Genomic DNA, 13,310 nt, shown 5'->3' with positions numbered 1-13,310 from the left:
GTAGAAATGTCTCAGAAAAAACGTTATTTTATTCAGGTAGACTAAATGATTTGCTGGGCAAAAATAAAACCATTGAAGACAACAGATACATTTAAAAATTGTTCTTTATTATACAGTCTTCTTTGCTAGAATAGGTGGTGCCCACATTTAAGTACTGGTTTCCAGTACTTTGTTGTGCTATTTTAGATTCTCTCATCTGTAGCTATATACAGTTTACAATCATTTGGAAATGGGGTGTCCATGTAAGAGAGAAGCCACCCTACTTTTTCAACTCTTGGAGAGATGAACCCCTAAAGATGAGAGAAGTAATAGTGGGGAGAGAACAGAGGCTAGGAAAATAATCTTGCACTTTCTATATTAGCTTCCAAATATCATCCCCAAATAGCTCTCTGAGACCTCAATTTATTGAACCTAATGGATATGAGAGAGGGAATGGTGAGATTGATAATGATTATAATGTGCAGCTTCATGAGGTCATGGGCTTGGTTAATTCCCTTCCAAAGGGACAGAAGGAAGAAGGATAGGAGAAGGGTGAGTGCAGCCATTCCGCCCCTCACTTTTAAGCTAACTGGGAACTGTTTCTAATGAATGTCCCTGCCTCCATCAAGGGCATTTCTTCCATTTAACGAGCACGCGGGAAGCACACATTGCTCAAGTACAAGGGTTCAGTTTGCAGTGAGCCACAAATCACATTTCATTTATCAGGCCCTACAGATGACAGGATATCATCGAGTCCCTGGAGAGCCATATTCATTAAAAAGAAATCTTAAGTAATTACAACAATTAATTGACTTGAAACAGTTTCTGGTGGATAAGGTTTACATAATTCATTTGCCAGACAAAACAAGCCTGATCAAGTCCGGGAACATGCTATTTTGGAGTGTCCCTCTATCTGACACCGTGCAGTCCCGGAAAGGGCTTATCAACTAGGGCCCTCCCTCCCCCACTTTTTTTGGGAAAGGAAATGGAAATTTCTAACGTGAGAAATGGGAACCTGGGAAGATCTGACAGACTCTATTTTGGGTCCATAAGATGGTTCTGTAGCCCTTCTTTACTTACTATTATTACTAAAACTGGTTAACAAAAAATGAAAATGGGTTGTGCCAATCCAGAACTCTCTGAGTTTGTGGTCTTAAAGAGGTATGGATGGACTCAAGGCAAGGTTTTCCAAAAGGCTAAGCAATCATTTAGGACAAGGCTCAAATCCCAGTCCAAGAACTCCATTATCCCTGAAGATAATTTACATGAGCAACTACCCTGGTCAAATTAATATTTCATCAATATTTTAAGTGGTTATTCATAAATTCCTGAGCACTAAATTTTTATTTAAAAAAACTTTTTAACGTTTATTCATTTTTTTTTTTTTTTTTAAATTTTTTTTTTTTTTTTTTTTTTTTTTTAATGTTTATTTTTGAGAGAGAGAGAGACAGAGTGTGAGCAGGGGAGGGGCAGAGAGAGGGAGACACAGAATCAGAAGCGGGCTCCAGGCTCCGAGCTGTCAGCACAGAGCCTGATGCGGGGCTCGAACTCACAGACCGCAAGATCATGACCTGAGCTGAAGTCAGCCGCTCAACCGACTGAGCCACCCAGGCGCCCCCGTTTATTCATTTTTTGAGAGACAGAGAGAGACAGTGTGAGTAGAGAAAGGACACAGAGAGAGAGAGAGAGAGAGAGAGAGAGAGAATCCAAAGCAGGCTCCAGGCTTTGAGCTGTCAGCGCAGAGCCCTATAGGGGCCTTGAACTCACGAACCATGAGATCATGACTTGAGCCGAAGTCAGACGCTTAACCACTGAGCCCCCCAGGTGCTCCTGTGAGTGCTAAGTTTTTAAAATGTGGGCTTATGATTAAATTTGGAGAGGGAGATCACTTGGAGAGCTAAGGCAAATCATTTCTTTTATGTGCTGTGAAATATGATTTTCCAACCATCTGGTAATACCTGCAAATAATGTAACCATATTATCAGGCTCTGTTATATTAGCGCCTGGTTTTGGAGACATGATTTAGAGAACACAACAACTATCTTCTAATACAGTCCAAAGTACCTTGTTGGGCTGGTAGCAGAAGGGAGGATGGCAAATCTTGGGAAAAGAAGGAAAAAAGCATATGCTATAGAATTTTCAAGATATTATTTTTTCATGGCCTCAGGGAAAGTTGCTAGACTTTTAGGACTCACAGAGATAGCCTCATTCAAAGGGCCACAAATTGTGCAGTCTCTTACCCCGGTGCAATTGTCTCCAAAATTTGATTCTCCCAGATCAAGCCACACACAGGCTGCCTCACTATCATCTGAGAAGCTTGTTGAACATATAAATGCAGAGCCCAGGGCTGACACACTGGATCACTGGATCAGGACCTTTAGGGATGGGGCCTGGGCTTCTGTTGTTTTAACAGGCATCCCAAAACACAATGACCATTAGTGAGATTCAGAATCTATAAAAAGCTTGCAGTGTGAATTTCAGTTTATTGGTGTTTTTTGAAATTATTCTTTCTTCTATATTGGTCAGTGTTTTCTAGAGAAATAGAAGCAATATGATATATATTTATAGTTATATTGACATAGACATATTTATTTATTATGAAGAATCAGTATATGTGATTATGGAGGCAGAGAAGTCTTACTATCTGCCATCTGTAAGCTAGACACCTAGAAAAGCAGGCAGTTTAACTCAGTCCAAGTCTGAAGGTTTGAGAACCAGGGGGAACCGATGGTATAAATAACAGTTCAAGGACAGGAGAATATGAGATGAAATGTTCTAATCCAAGCAGGGATGAAAAAAATGGGATGAACTCCTTTCTTCACCCTTTGTTCTATTAAGACCCTCAAAGGATTGGATGATGCCCATCCATGGATCAAAATCTAAAATAGTGTTTAATCTGAGCACCATGGCCAGTCAAGCTGATATGTAAAATTAACCATCATCTTCTCCAAGATTTCCCTTATCCTTATTTGTGCCACTTGTTGAAAATTGAACATTTCTGGACCCTAGAATTCTGGAAAGAAGTTGCAATGTTATGTGTTTTATCCATCCAATAAATCTTACTGAACACCTGATACTGCCGAAAAACTATGCCCAGACCTGGAGCTACAAAATGAATAATCTTTCCAAAAATCTATTTTGTATTTTCTTGGATTTCTTCATAGATAGAGAGATTTTTATTTCATTATTCTCTTTTTTAGGTCTGTAATTTCCATTTCATTAAAAAATAACTTCTATTTCTTTATTGGGATTTTCTAAGTATTTAATTCATTTTAAGAAAAGCTTTAATTGATCATTGAAGTGTTTTTATGATGACTAGTTAATAACCCTTGTCAGAATATTCCAACGTTGGATTTATCTGATGAATCTTTTTTCATTCAAGTTGTGGTTTTCTTGGTATGACACATAATTTCCTATTGTCTCTTGGTCATTTGGGCTATTATAATAAGGGATCCTGGGTCTCACTGAAATCTTTTACTTAGCAAGTAGCCATTCTGCATAGGTTAGGTCCCAGGTTCTGACCTAATTTGGTGGGCTGTGGTTTCAATGGCAGTTTAATTTTCTGAGCCTTTGTGGTATTCTTTTGTTTGCTTGTTTTATCATGTGCCAATGGGGGTGCTCAATGGCCCCTGCTGGTGCTGCCTGAGGGGCTGGAGGTGTTTCCCCAGGTAAGCCTCCTCTCCACTGCCCACCTTGGTAAGGGAGGGGAGTCTCCAGGGGTGTGGAGGGATGTTTCCCTGTTGTGGGCATCTCTGCTGAGGAGAGGATTTTCCAGCCCTGCCTAGAAATTGAACATCTTCTAGCTGCTTAGCCTCCTTGCAGACAGTGCCAGTTTGTCTCCTATTGTTGGAGGGCGTGCCTGCTCATTCCAGGGAAGGAATGAGCCTACCTGGGCTGCCTTCTTTTACTAGGTTGGGTTGGAAAATTATGGGCCTTAGTCACATTCTTCTGTTGTTGGTGGTGGGGGGGGGGGGCAGATACAAGGCACCCTGCCCCTTGTTGTTTCTTTAGTCCTTGGTCTCAAAGCAGGTTGAGTCTCATCTCACCCCTCCCAAAAGTTCTCCTTTGCCTGCTTCTTCTGCTGTTTCTAGGATTTATAGTTGTACTTAGCCAGGAGGAACAGAAATAAATGGGTCTACATGATGGATAGGTTTTTAAAAATAATTTCCCATAGAAAATCCAATGGGTAGATTTTTAAAAATAATTTCAAACCAAAGTCTTTTGTTAAGGTCCCAAAGTGATTTTAGATAATTTTCTGTGTGGCCATTTAAATGAGATATAATGTTTTGATAAATGTTTACCTAATTATGTTCTATTTGAAATCATACATCAAAAATATCACAGGGTTTGAAAAATTCTATAATCTGGGGAGAGGAAGCAAAAAGAAATACTCTATTTCCAATGTTAGGTTATAGATCAAACAAAATTCCTTCTTTTATTTACTGCCTTTCCCCCCTTTGTTATGCTTGAATAAATAATTATTTGAGACAGAGGCAGTTTCCAGAGTTCAATGTCAAAACTTTTTCAGAAGGTCTAGGCTGGTGGTACAATTGAAGATGGCTGATGGTCAGAATTGCCTAGAGAGCTTTAAAAAGTCCCATCTTCCTGGGTCCCACTTACTTAAAATTCAGAGTCACTGAGGAGAGGCCCCTGGATATATATATTTTTCTAAAGTTCTCCATGTAGCCATAGGTGATGGGTCATATTGGTTACTATACCTAACCAAGAAATTGGTACATTTCCAAAATGGGATAGAATGTAGAAAAATAATGCGTTTTACCCAGGGTAACAATTTATGCAGGGAGAGCCAAAGGGAAAACTGAAATATTAACCTTGCAATGATTTTGTCCAGCACATTTTATTTTTTATTTTATTTTTATTTTTATTATTTTTTTAATATATGAAATTTATTGTCAAATTGGTTTCTATACAACACCCAGTGCTCATCCCAAAAGATGCCCTCTTCAGTGCCCATCACCTACCTTCCCCTCCCTCCCACCCCCCATCAACCCTGATTTTGTTCTCAGTTTTTAAGAGTCTCATGCTTTGGCTCTCCCACGCTAACCTCTTTTTTTTTTTCCTTCCCCTCCCCAATGGGTTTCTGTTAAGTTTCTCAGGATCCACATAAGAGTGAAAACATATGGTATCTGTCTTTCTCCGTATGGCTTATTTCACTTAGCATCACACTCTACAGTTCCAACCACGTTGCTACAAAGGGCCATATTTCATTCTTTCTCACTGCCACGTAGTATTCCATTGTGTATATAAACCACAATTTCTTTATCCATTCATCAGTTGATGGACATTTAGGCTTTTTCCACAATTTGGCTATTGTTGAGAGTTGGCCAGCACATTTTAAAACAGAGAATGAAAAATCAGAAACTACTTTGCGGCACCTGGGTGGCTCAGTCAGTTAAGCATCCCACTTTGGCTCAGGTCATGGTCTTGTGGTTCATGAGTTCTAGCCCGATGTCAGGCTCTGTGCTGACAGCTCAGAGCCCTGAGACTGCTTCAGATTCTTTGTCTCCCTCTCTCTCTGCCCCTCCCCCATTCACACACTCTCTCTCACTCTTTCTCTCTCTCTCTCTCAAAAAAAAATTTAAAAAATTGTAAAAAAGAAACTACTGAGGAACATGACAAGGGGTATGTAAAGCATGAGATATCTAGTATATGAGAAAAACAACTGAACTAATTGGCATAATTGACTTGTTGGAGAAGTCTTGGAGGATGTGGTAATTAATTGTCTTCAAATATTAAAAAATCTGAAGAGAACTTAGACTTATACTGTTTTGGACTGGGAACCTGAATTTTTTGCAAATTTCCTGGGTGGTTCTGAGGCAAACATTTTGAGGTGAGAAGAACGGCTGGAGCACTCCTGGTCATGGGAAGGATTCCCCCAGGCTTTAATAAAATGGCTTGGGTGTGTGAAAATGAAGGGCTGATGGAAAGAATTAAAGAGGAAGCCAACCAAAATGGAAAAGGAAGGAAGGGAGGAAGGGAGGGAGAAAGGAGGGGAAGTAAGGAAGAAGAAAGGGAAGGAGGGGGGAGGGGAAGGGAAGGAAGGGGGAGGGGAAGGGAAGCAAAGGGAAGGGAAGGGAAGGAAGAAAAGGAGGGCAGATGGAAGGAAGGAAGGGACGAAGGAAGGAAGGAAGGGACGAAGGAAGGAAGGAATGATGGATGGATAGATTGAAGGAAGGAAGGGATGAAGGAAGGAAGGAATGATGGATGGATAGATGGAAGGAAGGAAGGGACAAAGAAAGGAAGGAAGCAAAGAAGGAAGGAAAGAAAGAAAGAAGGAAGGAAGTGAAGATGGAAGGAAGGAAGAAGAGAGGCAGGGATGCTTTGGGTTTGAAGGTTACACTTCTGACTGAATGCTGGTTATATGAATTCCTGCAAGAGCCTAGCAACCTGGGAACAATGCAGAGAAAATAAATTACATTAATTTGAAACTGGAAAAGGGAAAGGCAGATAGAGTCAAGTCAAGGGGCAAAGGAGATTGTGACTGTAGGTAAGAACAGGTTAAAATACAGGATCTTGGCAAAGTGAAGGCAAGTGCAAAGAGGAGACCAGCAGACCTGGAAAAGCGGGTAAGTCCAGTGGGCTAGAGCTCACCACATGTGAGGGAAAGGCTCAGAAAGTAAGGAAATGGAGAGAATTCTAGATATGGAGTAGTTGCTACTTTTCATGGTCTGTGAGATGAGGAGAGAGCAGCATCCATCACTGGAGTTAGCTGTGGAGCAAGTGGTTGGCCTAAGGCAATAGTTTTCAAATAGAAGCATGTGTCAGAATTGCCTGGAGATCCAGTGAGAACACAGGATGCTGGACTCCACCCCCAGTGACTCTAATTCTGTAGGTCTGGGAGGGGGCCCAGGGTTTCTTTCTCTGAGGAGCTCTCAAGTGATGCTAATGTTCTGGTCCCGGACCATACTTGGAGGAACAGTGACCTAGGAAAAGCCAGGCTTCCATTAAATTAACATCCTTGGGGAGGATGAGGACATAAGAAACTCACCCACTATAGATTGTTCCAAAAGGCAGGGTACACATGGCTGGGCAGTGATTGGAGTCTTTGTTAAGCTAAGTTCTACCAGGGCAAGATTTGGGGCATTCTTCTATGGCTGAAGGTGAGCTGGATAGATTCCAGTGTGCTTTCAAGTAGTTATAAATGTCTATACAAGCAGTTCAGACTTACCCATCACTAGTTACTTAAAAGTGGGTCCTTCATGTGCATGTCTAGCCTTGTTGATGCCAAGGATAGCTTATTTCACTGTGCCTGAAAGGGGTTTTGGTTGAGACCCAGTATGGAGTATAACTGGCCCCTTCACGAAGAAAGAACAATTTGGCAGCAGAAGGACTTTAGAGTAGACTGATAGAATGAGAACTTTATGTATAGGTTTTCTTAAAGCCTTTCGATGACTTCCCATAACCCTTGGGATACAATCTAGAATCCAGAATATCATGTGTAAGACTTTTCCCAATCTGGCCTTTTAGCATCTTCTCCATGACACAATCTCTCCCTCCTCTCCAGACTTTTGTCACAGGGGCTGTGTCCAAAGTCTTTCATGCACCATGCTTTCTCCAGCATCAAAGCCTTCATACATGCCCCTGGGTTCTCTTAAAATGTTTTTCACTTGCTTTCTTAGCTTATTTCCATGGATTCCACTAAGTGGAAACCTAAGTGTCTTCTGGGGAAGATTTTCCTAATCATCCAAGTAAGGCAACTTTCTCCTCCCTGCCTATGGCATAACCCCCAGTTGTAATTCTGTGTTCACTATTTGTTTTCCATTTTTTACCTGTAGCTCTAGAATGGCAGAGGGGTTCCTCACTCCTCCAGGTTGCTTTGGGACTTATCTGGCTTTACAAGTTCAAATCCCATGTCTTGGGAACCCCTCAGCCCTGGGTAAACCAGGATGGTTGGTCATCCCAGCCTGTTCACACCATACCCCCAGATATAGCACTGTGACTGGCATACATGACATGCTCAAAACATTCGCATTAAGCAGAATTGAGTAGTGCTTAATGTGGGTCAAAGGGGAATCATCCCTCACTCTCAATGTCCTTATGACCTCAACAAACATTATTTGGAAAAAGATGGCTAAATGTCACAATCTAAAATGTTTTGGGGGTCTGATTCCAACATTTCACTTTGAAAGTCAATGATGGATTTAAGACTGTAGACATATAGGGGCACCTGGGTGGCTCAGTTGGTTAAGCGTCCGACTTTGGCTCAGGTCATGATCTCATGGTTCATGGGTTCGAACCCTGCATTGGGCTCTGTGCTGACAGCTTGGACCCTGGAGCCTGCTTCTGATTCTGTGTCTCCCTCCCCTGCTCACATTCTGTCTCTCAAAAATAAATGTAAAAAAACATTTTAAAAAAGACTGTAGACATACGGTAAGATAATGTATAAGGCTGGCCTGTTATGTAAGAGAGTATTCATTTATTCATTCAGGAAACAGTAATTCTTTTACAGTTATCTCCCAAATACCCCCACCTCTCCACCACGTTCACTAGTAAATTATATTCACTTTCTTGAGAATTTTCAGAAATTACCTAATGAAAGGCAAATACCCTGGTTGGAGATTGCCTTAAGCTCTGTTAGTCACAATTCCGAAGTGGGGCAGGGGGATTAGCATTGAGCTCCAGGACAAATTGCTGCAGACACGAGGACTTCAGGAATGTCTGGGGTTAGGTTGTGAGGACACCCTATTTATGTTTCCATGTTTCTTCTTCATCGACAGTCCTGGGGGCATCAGTGTCTCTAAGTAAATGTATCATCTGTGCCCCTGAAGAAATGAAATGGTTTACAAGGAACAGGATGTCCCGAGTCATGGCTTGAGTGGACAAACTTGGTAACTCATCTGTAAAGTCTTTTGTAATTTTTAACAGACTCTCCAGTGCTTTGAATGGTTGAGGAGTATTTATTAACATGGCGTGTTTCAGAACCAGCATCAAGGATTTCAGTCTTCCAAACAAGAAAATTAGAAAGCATGTCTTGTTTCCACTGAGACGGAGTAAGGGCAAAGGCTATTAGGACAGCTCATCTTCTAGAATATTAAAAACACCCTAACAGGCTTCTCCAGGTCACAAGAGGGACCCACTGGAGCTTGGAATGAAGAGCAGCTGTGTGACGCTGGTTCTCCGACAGGTACGTGGTGAGCTTGTTACTGCAGATGAGGGAAGAGACTAAAATGAGGAAAAACGGAAATGGAAATGCTTCTTTTCAGACCCACCATTTCAACTTTACTCTCAGAGTGTGCCTTTTCTTTAGACTCAGAGGAGAAAGATGGAGAAAAGAAGAAGGTGGGAAGAGTCTGGAGAGGAAATGGGAAAAGAACGTCTTGTCTCCAATTCCTCTAATGGAATAGATGCGCCATGTCCTTTTACTTCCCCCGTCTCAAACAGTGATGAGAGACTAAACTGGAGTAATCCTCAAGGTGTTCTTGACCCTGACAGCTACCTCAAAGATATGTGCCTGTGTCACAAGATGCATCTATGGGAGGAGCATGAAACCCATCAATCCAAATCCACCAATACTTGTTCCGGTTTACCTGTTGCCAGGTAATAAATTACCCTAAAACTTAAAACAACCACCATTTTTTTATACCTCATGATTTTGCCAGGAATTGCACCAGGGTTCATTTGGATGATTCCTCTGTTCCACATGGCATCAACTGTGGTCACTTGGGGATGCATTCAGTTGCCAGGTGGGCTGGTTGGGAGGATCCAGAACAGCTTTACTTACAGGTCTGGTGCATTGGTGGGTAGGGTGGGCTGAATAACAGCCCCCAAGCATGTCCAGGTCCTAATCCTTGGAGCCTGCAAATGGAACTTACGTGGCAAAGGCACTTTGTAGATGCGATTCAATTAAAAATCTTGAGATGGAGAGATCATCCTGAGTTATCCAGGTGGGCTATAAATATAATCAGAAGTGTCCTTATGAGAGGGGCAGAGATTTGATTACAGAAGAACAAGGCTCTGTGACAGTTGAAGCAAGCAACTTCATTTCTGGCTTTGTAGCTGGAGGAAGGGGGTCCAAGAATCGAGGAATGTACTGAATGTGGCCCTAGATGCTGGGAAAGGCAAGGAAACAGATTCTCCTCTAGAGCCTCTGGTGGGAGTGAGATCCTGCTGAGACCTTAATTTTGGCCCCATGAAACTGATTCTGAACTTCTGACTCCAGAACTATAAGGAAATAAATGTGTGTTGCTTTAAGCTACCAACTTAATGCTTTAAGCATTCATAGGAAACTAACGGCTGGCAGACTGGACTGAACTGGGACTGAGCTGCGTGCCTGCTGTAGCCCCTCCAGCCTGGGACCTGCTCACAGAACTTCTTACATGCCCACTCAAAGGGTGTTCCAAGAGATAGGAGTGGAAACTTGCGGTTTCTGAAGACTTGGGTAAAGCTGAGGCATAGACCCACCTCTCCTGAGAGGAATACCAAAGGCTTTGTGGCTATCTTTTTACTTTAGGAAAGAATATTTTGAAGACTCAAGTCCTGCTGATTCTGAATCAACAGTATCATGTTTCTATGCTTATTCAATCTGGTGACAATCAAAATCCTCATTCTGTGGTGGATAAAATCATTTATCAGTCTGACATAAAAAACCAGAGGGATTCCTTATGGAATCCAAAGTCACATTGACTAGTCATCCTAAAAGAGGTCAAGAAAATGAGCAGAGTTTTTAGGGTAGCATTCCTTCTTTCTTTCATTTTTAACTTTTCTGCCTAATTTGCTAGAAGACAGATATTATGTCAGCAACCAGGACCAGTAATGGAGAAGGCACTGCGGCAAAACTGACAAATCTTCATTGAAAAACTGATTTCAAAGAGGGGAGCTTAGATGTCTCTCTTCTTTGGTCTGAGTATATTGACTAGAAAGAACTATATAGAATATATTGCAGCTTCTTAGAAAAGAGTACTGTCACCTCTACTTCCAAACTTAGTTGTTGTACGGATGGATGTTCAGATGCCTTGGGCACTTTCCCACAGATTATTTCTTTTGATCCTCATAATATCCTATCTCGCAGATGATTATTTTGAATAACAGGAAACTGAGGCCGAGAAAGGTTACCTAGCTAAGTAACTGATCCAGCCGAAACTCTGGGCGGGACTTCTTTTCTTGCAGCTGAAAGAAGGTTCCTGGGGATGGAAACGTGGTACAAGTGTTCAGAGAAATGGATTCCCCACACATTCTTACACCATTTTTCTCAGCATCAAAGAAGCCTGATGATTTCGAACAGCTGGTGGGCTTGCCAGGTGTTCGCATGTTTGAACACCCGGAGTAGAGACCAATCTGAGATGGGGACTTTGCATCAGCTTCATGGAGTGCACACAGGTTGATGTGTTGAGGCTCCTTAGAAGGCACTTTTGTATTTGTTGATACAGGAAGGAATTATTCATCCAGCACAATAGGGACCTGTACGTTGGTCATGAGAGCAAGGTGGCTGGACTTCCCCCAGTTGGAGCTCAGTAGCCTTCCAGCCCTCCAAGGGATGTTTGGGTGTGTATAACAGCCCAGAAAAGTGCTACCATCAGCACCTCTCTTGAGGCTTTTAAGGAATCATAATAACAATGAAAGCAATAAAAAAGGTGAAACTCCTCATGTAACAACTGAGAACTCTGTGGGTAAAGAATTATTCTGCAGCCGTCAACTTGTGAGACTACTTTTCTCATATGGGTATGATGGCCAGACATCCAGGGCTCTTAGCTGAGTCCAAGCTCACTTTGTGGTGGAAGGGTTTCCAGGGTCCTGGCTGGTTGTAATCACCATCCACTTCTCTTCATTAGAGCTGGCACCGTACTCAGCCCTTTATTTATAGTTTTTCTTTGGTCTTAAAAGATATATTTCCTCTGGGGCACCTGAGTGGCTCAGTCTGTTAAGCATCCAACTTCGGCTTAGGTCATGATCTCACAGTTTGTGACTTCAGGCCCCGCGTTGGGCTCTGTGGTGACAGCTCGAAGCCTGGATCCTGCCTCGAATTTTGTGTCTCCCTCTCTCTCTGCCCCTCTCCCACTCATGCTCTGTCTCTCTCTGTCTCTCAAAAATGAATAAATGTTAAAAAAAATTTAAAAAAATATATTTCCTCCAAGATTCCTTCCAAGGGAAGTATCTAAAAAAAATCTCCTGTGTCCAGTGACCTGCATTACAGAGGGCTACTGAGCACTGATGACAGCATAACGAGAGAAATTTTTATAAAAACGAGGTGGATTTTGAGTTATCATAATGTTTTAGAATCAATTTTATTTCTATAAGTGACGATTGAGGAGCAGCAAAGGCATTGGTAAAGTTCAAACTTCAATATTACAGGCTTCATAAAGAAATACGGTATATGAGCTCCAGAGTGTTCTTGCCACCAACCAAGGAAATGGAAAAGAAGAAATAATTTGAAAACTACTAGATGTAGCAAACCCTGCTTCCAGAAGGAAACTGGAAAAAACGTGTATCAAGAGCAGGATTTGGTTCAGCTGCACGTGACAGAAAATCCAAAATGATGGTGTCTTATTCAAGATAGTTATCTTTTTCTCTCCATAGAAGGGGCCCTGGGGTGGATGGCACACTCTGGTTTGGTAGCTCCTTAACTGTCAGGGATCCAGCTTGCTAACTCTCATTGATCCACTGTCCTTGGTCTGATGTTCCCTGATATAGGAAGGCTTTCTGAACCCATGTTGCTGCATTTCATCCACCAGGAAGGATAAGAGAGAAGAACAAAAGCATCAAAGGATATGAACCAGCTAACTTTTAAGGGGCTTCTTAGAAGATGTTACACATATCACCACTTTTATGTCCAGCAATACTGTAAGGGGGTGAATTCCTAATCCGGGTGAAAATATGCCTAGCTAAGAAAGCAAGGTTTCCTTTTCCTCAGGAAGACAGAGAAAACCAGTAGTGGATAGAACACTGGTAGTTGGGCACATACCATGTCCAGGAGAAACGATAAAAACAATGCAGATCAATACAAAAAGTGACCTGGTTTCTAAATGGATTTCAGGGTATGATACAAACATATTGAAATTAGAAGTCATGCCTCCCTCCTTCCAAAATCACGTTACAATCAATTTCAATACATATATAATGAAAACTCCTTTTCTTTTCACTAAAATCTTTTTCTAGTAAAATCGGGATGTATCTTCTGTTCATTCATGTCTTTTATTCAGGCAAAGATGGTAAATGTCTCCTTGAATTTACTACCTCAAATCTATGAAGTGGATAATATTGTCCTCGTGATTCTGAAGTGTCATTCAAGCTCGGGGACAGATGTGTCGGGCTTCAAAATTCATGAACTCACTGTTCCAAAGTATTTCGTGCTTCTTCAAAACATATGAAAACTT

Source organism: Prionailurus viverrinus, chromosome B2, assembly GCF_022837055.1.
Source record: "Prionailurus viverrinus isolate Anna chromosome B2, UM_Priviv_1.0, whole genome shotgun sequence".
Taxonomy (NCBI): Eukaryota; Metazoa; Chordata; class Mammalia; order Carnivora; family Felidae; genus Prionailurus; species Prionailurus viverrinus.
This window is presented reverse-complemented; position numbering follows the sequence as displayed.